This window comes from Fukomys damarensis, unplaced genomic scaffold, assembly GCF_012274545.1.
Source record: "Fukomys damarensis isolate Sample0158 unplaced genomic scaffold, DMR_v1.0_HiC HiC_scaffold_4, whole genome shotgun sequence".
NCBI classification, from domain to species: Eukaryota; Metazoa; Chordata; class Mammalia; order Rodentia; family Bathyergidae; genus Fukomys; species Fukomys damarensis.
In genome coordinates, this window is record NW_022900916.1 from 46,289,448 (window position 1) to 46,296,047 (window position 6,600).

Here is a 6,600-nt window from a genome sequence, read left to right on the forward strand (position 1 = left end):
TGTCACGTAAAGGTACAAGATCCCAATGATGAGTGTAATTGTACTGTATACCTAAAATGTACCAATAAACTCAATTAGAAAAAAACCATACAAAATAAAATTGTCTGATGGCAAATCGGACCCTGACAGGCTGAGGCAGGAAGCTACTTTACACACGGAGGTGGGTGTCTTCTGGGACTGTGGTCTGGAGTGGACTGATCTACCCACCTTGCATGCACTCCTGCTGGTGAAACCCAGACTTTGGCCAACGTGTCTGAGGGGGCACTGAGGCCAGGGCTGCCACTCCAGCTTCACTGGGCAAGGGAGAGGGTGAGGTTGGTCCCCAAACCCTAATTCAGTCCTCCCAGGCCTACACTGAGGGGACCGCGTAAGCATGAGTATAAGCACGATATGGAATACAGGTGACCCAAAGATGGGTGGGTCATGGGGTCTCCACTTTGACCATGAACGGATGGCATCTGTTTGTCACGTCTCTTGCGTTCCTAGTAGAACAGCCTATCTGAGGACTAGTTTCAAGTTGAACTGCAGAATCTACACTAGCCATAGTCTCCTGTGAGTTCAAATGTTCTCCTTATCTTGTAATTTTTAACTAAGATGCACCAAGTTTGGGTTAAAAACCAAACAGATCCTGATACCAATCTACAGCCCAGTGGCTCCTTGGGGGCCAAGAGTTCGGGCACCCACATCCCTTCTCAATACAGACAAGTGAGTTGATTTGTGTTTGTTTTACAATGAAAAATCTGAGTAATACTGCATAGGAGTACCAGAAACTGCCTCAGTGGAAATAGAAACTATTTAAATAAAAACCTGGCTGCATCTGCATGTGTTTTGCACAGTGCGAGCACACTGTGACTAACCCCATGGAGACAGCTTCTGGCATTCAGGACAACGGAGTCTCACCTATGCCACAGAGGAGTAAAGTGGTGGGCAGAGAAGAGGAAGCGAGGGAAAGGGGGATTCTGGTTCACTTCTGGTTCCGGAGCTGCCTGGACAGCCAGTCTCGTCCTTCATAGAGCCCATCCCCACCGGTGGCACAGGTGGTCTGAATGTACCCGTTCCTGTGGCTTAGAGAATACAGCCCCAGCATTGCGATTTCAGCTGCATTCATCGCCATGGGGAGGTCCTGCTTGTTGGCAAACACGAGGAGGACAGCATTCCAGAGCTCATCCTCGGCTGGCGTCTTCATGCGCTCCTCACCGGCCTCATTCACACCCTCTGTCATTGCTATCCACCACAAGATCCAGCCTTGGGTGTTCTGGAAGCAGTGGCGCCAGAGTGGCTGGATCTTGCCCTGACTCCCACGTCCGACATGGTAAAGCTGATGTCCTTGAATTTGATGGTCTCAACATTGAAATCTATAGTAGGAATGGTGCTCACAATTTCACTAAGCTTCAGTTTATACAGAATCATCATCTTTCCGGTGTCACCCAGGCCCACCATGAGAATTTACATTCCCTTTTTGTCAAAAAAGCCCTTGCAAAGGCTCACTAATATATTCCCCATCTTTGTGAATTCTTGGAAGCAACGCGGGCCAGAGGCCTCAGCCGTGGGTGGCTGCTCTGAGCCAGGGGTTGGGTTCTCTCCCATAAGATGGCGGAGCTGGTGGTGGCCACATCAGTGCCTGGAGCAGCGGGGCATGCTGGGTGTCTGTTATGTTACATAAGATAATCAGAAAAAAATAAATGATTAGGACTTTGAAATAAGTAATCCCATGAAAATTTCTAGTTAGGGTAAATTTTGTGTTCCGAAGTTTTTAGCTATCAGTTGTTTGCAAGTATCATCTAGTTTCTTTGCAAGTATCATTGAATTTCAGTGTTGAACAATTATTGGCATTCACACTGTTTTGTGACTTTCACACTGCCCATGTCTTCCTTAATATTTTTATATGTAATTTTAATTTCTTAATAAATATGGCGTTGTTTAAACAAATCTGAACAGCATTGCGCTAATTTAAAAAATTAAACCTGCGCAAGGACTAAAAAAAAAAAAAAAAAAAAAAAAAAAAAAAAATCAAACCTTTACTTGCTTAGCTAGTTAACATAATTTAGTACAAACACAATAATCATAAATTTAAGCAATCTACTGTCATCAATCTTTTTAGGTAGTGCCTCTTTAAGTAAATATGATCCTATCGTTGTTAATTTAATTGTCAATAAGTTTAAATGGTAATTCTACAAGTGATTTTCTTTCTTTTACTGAATCAGATTATTAGAGCTTGGAACATTAATTTTCCACAGGGAAAATATCTAATCAAAATTTTCATTGTTACCACCCAGATATTTTTCTATTACACAATATCATTTTGTCCTTTGAAAAACATTTCTATTTTTCAGTTATTTATTAGTGATTGTGTCATTTTAAATGTCATAAATTTTCACTATATACATTTCATTGTAATTTTCTTAAAAGCAGTTGTAAAGTAGAATACATGAGGCCCAGGATTTAGTCCAGTGATTTTGCTGCCTGCCTTGAACAAGGTCTGGAGTTCAATTTCTGGTATCCCCCCCACCAAAAGCATGAATTAAAATAAGCAGTTTTTTAGTCAGTCAGACATAAGATTAACTTTTAGATTTAACACACACATGCTCTTCAGGCTTAGACTAGTTATTTAATAATTTAGCCTACTTTTTATTGTCGGTAAAACAATATATCACTTAATTAAGTATTTTATCTATCTTTTTGGTTTTGGAATTTGAACCCATGCCCTTCATACTGAATTGTATCATTAGTCCTTTTTTTATTAGTTGCTTTGAGACAGGATCTTTCTAAGTCACTTAAGTTGCCCAGGCTAGGTCTTGAATTTTCTGTCTTCCTGCTTCAATCTCCTGGAGTGCTGGGATTACAGGCATGTGCCTCTATAACCAGTGCATTTTATCAGTTAAGTATACACTTCTGCAGCATGAAGTGCATTCAGATTGTTGTGCAATCATCCAACCGTCACTGGCATCTATCTTTGGAGTCTTTTTATCTTACCCAACTGAAACTCTAAAATTGGTAATACTGTGCGTGTCATAATACTGCTGTGAAGATTAAATAAATAAGAAATTTGCCAAATATCTCCTATACATTGTCATATTTAGTCTATACTATGACATACATAATATTATAACTAATTTTAGGGTTTCATTTGTTCAAGGTAAGACATGATTAAAGAGGTGGTGAAACAGAAAAAAAATGGTGAGATAGCTTATTTGAGCTCAAGTAGAGTAATTCATACACTGAAAGTACACATACTGTAAAGTAAGAGCAATTCCTCAATTAAATAGAAAGAAAATAAAAATAGAACCACATACACAAACTATCTGCTTTAAATGAAATTTTGAAAAAAAAATTGGAAGCATAAAACCAGTTCTCAATCTCTGTTCAGACATTAACATGTTGGAAATTGCTAGTTGAGAAAACAAGAAATCAAAAATCAGTAATTAAACGAGGTATTCAACAATAAATTTTAAATAAGACATAATTGACATAGCTGGAATACTAAGCCTAAGAACCCATAACCTGAACCTTTTGTAAGTTCACAGGAATGTTTGTCAGATTGTCCTTTGCCATGAAATAAAACAAGCCCCAAATTGTTCAAAAGATGCATTTTTAAAACAGCTGGTGAATTTGAAAAGATTCTGTAACAGTTGAATTACAACAAAGGATTTTTACCCACTTCATCAAATCAATGAGCAAAACAGACAAATAAAAAGTAGATAGAAAAATGGGTAAGTTACTTGAAAAACATTTCCCAAATAAACCTGATGAAAGATTTTCAACTTTACTGAGAATCAAAATATTTAATACTACACAAGTGAAAGACAGTACAATGTATTGATTTTGAAATGGAAAAATTGGATCCTTAATGTGCAAGGCTGGTTCTGTAGATGATATAATTCCCATAGATAAATATTATATGTGCATAATGTGTATAATTTGCATGAACATGGGTAAAAGTTTTTTCCTCATGCCCTAAAATACAAACTTGTTTGGTAATGTTTTCACCGTACACATGTAATAGCATGTTTATTTTCTCCCCAGGCATGTGATAAACATGTTTGTTCAAAACTTGTTTTTGAGCATGTTGCTTTTGGGAAAATTAAGAGTGGTAAACAAGTTTTTACCTGAAATATGTGTAAAAGAAACAAGATATTTGCATTTTAAAGAAAGCACAGGAAGTAATAATGACTGATGCCCCATGCCTGCTTCCTGAAATGCCCTGGTTCCTTAGTGAATGTTTCAATGTTTTGGCCTGTCCAGTCCTAGGGCCAATGAGCTTTAAACATCAAGGTTTGTTTCCTTTTGTCTGCCCAGAGAATCAGATTCTGCAGAACGTCACATACTAGCAGTGAAACATTTCTAATGTCTTTTTCAGACCAGGAAAAGAAAATCTTTTTAGTACCACGAACCGATATACCTCCCGCTATTGCACAGATGGCTGTGCTTCAAAGTGAGACACTGACCATTTCTGACGCGTGTTTCCCTAATGCCCCTCATCTTCCTCGGTTTACTTCCTCAGACTGTTGAAAGAGAATGAAAATAACTGTGTACTAAACAAATGTCTACACTTATTTGCACTATTTGCCTTTTGGTGTCTTAACTCTAAACCTAGAGATCAACACTGTATTGATAGAAAAGTAGAGCCGAGAGTGTAGCCAAAATACAAAAAACTGGGCAGCAAATGATCCTAGTTTTATGAATTTTCAACTTGGGCTAAAGTACGATGATAATAAGTCTCTATCAGGTAGAACAAAGACTTGAAAAAAAAATCTAAAACACAACGAATCCCAACACATGCCATAAGACCACAATATTCATCAGACATGCATAACGTGATAAGGGTATCCCTGAGGGTCAGGAAAGTCAGAACAGCCATTTTAATACTTAAAAACAATACACTAGTTTTCTTGGAGAAAGAAGTGAATGTAAAGATGATAGGTGGGATTGAAAAGTCAAAGCAATAGTTATGGATAAAAATAATAGCAAGTTTCTACTGAGATGTTTAAAAATGGGAACTGGTTAGGTTCTATTAAAGTCATAGGGAATCATAATAACAACCATTAAATACATTGGGAGGATTTAATAAATATACTAGTTATTCCAACAATGATATAAAGAATTTCTTTGTGTAGAAGGAAGAAATTAAAATGAAAATAATGAGAACTATATTATCAAAATAAAACTAAATTGTGTAGCATTCTAGTTGCTACAGAAAAAAAAATTGAGGAAATAACATACCTTTATAATGACTGAAAACATGGTTCATGATGAATGTTTTGCTTTTGAAATATAAATATATGTATGTGCACACCCATTGGTGTGTATGTGTGTGCATGTGGGTCTGTCCATGTATTCAGCCCTTCTCTTAGGCAATGCAGAAAAAAATGTTGAACTGTGTATTTGACAGGACTATTCCTAAAATCAAAATATGCACATTATCTATAAGTGATATGAAAGAATATTTGGATATTATAACAATGATAATGTGTTCAGTAGGCTAAAAGAGAATGAAAACAAAAACATTGCCCTTATTAAAGCATTTTGTGACACTAACATAGAAACTTGTATAATCCAGGTAATCAGAAAAAGTTATGAAAACCTTAATATAAAATTAAGGGTCATGAATTGGAATCCAACACCATATCAAAACAAAACAAACTACTACCACCAACAGCCAAATAAAAATACACAAAAGGAAAAGTAAAACACAGTGCTCTGTAGCCTTCATGGGTACTTAGACCCTCACATTTGGAAATCTGGGGCCTACAGAAGTTGGAGTCCCAGGCTTTAGTCATATCAGTGGACAATTGTCTCTACACAACCCGAAGTTGTGCCTAAGTCTAAATATCATAAAGAAGAAAGTCAAACATTAATATATATGAGAGATACTGGCTCATAAGTAAAAACATTTCTAGAGCAAAACAGTTTTTCAGAATGAAATAAGGTTTCTTAAAAATGTATAATCAGAAAAAGGAAAAATGGAAACAACTTTAAGTAGTCAATAAGGAAACAAAGTTGTAAATAAGCCAATCTATAGATAAATTGTAGGGAAGGAACTATTTGAAGAAAATTTTTGAAAAAAAACTAAGAATAAAAAAATTCAGTAGAACATGTAAAACTGATTAAGCTAAATGAAATCTTGACATATCTAACACCAGACTAAACTGTAAAATTTATCAATATAAGAGGAAACATAGAAAATATAAGATAATGCAATATCTTTTAGAAGAAGCAAACAATATTCCCGTATAACTCTCTATTTGGACATTAATACAGCCTTATGGGGACAGACAGTTACTGTCAACTTTAGGAATTTAAAATGTCACTAGTGGGATTGCCTCAGATTAAAGGCTAATTAATAGATGATATTCCCAATTGCCACTAAAATACATGCCAATAATCCATTTGAAAAATACAGAATTTGCAGTACTAGTAGCACAGAAGAATCCTATTCACTTTGCTCTCACAGAGAAAGAGTTCCACCTGCAATTACTAGATTAAGGTGTAATAAGTAGTCTGGTAATTATAAGCAATGCACACAGACAGAATTTAGGACTTTAGAAGAATTGACAAAAATATTTTCTTGTCAACACAGTGAAGGTAGAAAATAAAGAATAG

The 6,600-nt window shown here is 36.2% G+C and overlaps 1 pseudogene; it reads right to left on the minus strand.

Annotated features, from left to right (window-relative positions):
* Positions 1 to 964: 964 nt before the first annotated feature.
* On the minus strand, positions 965 to 1,503 carry LOC104869925 (annotated as a pseudogene).
* Positions 1,504 to 6,600: the final 5,097 nt, after the last annotated feature.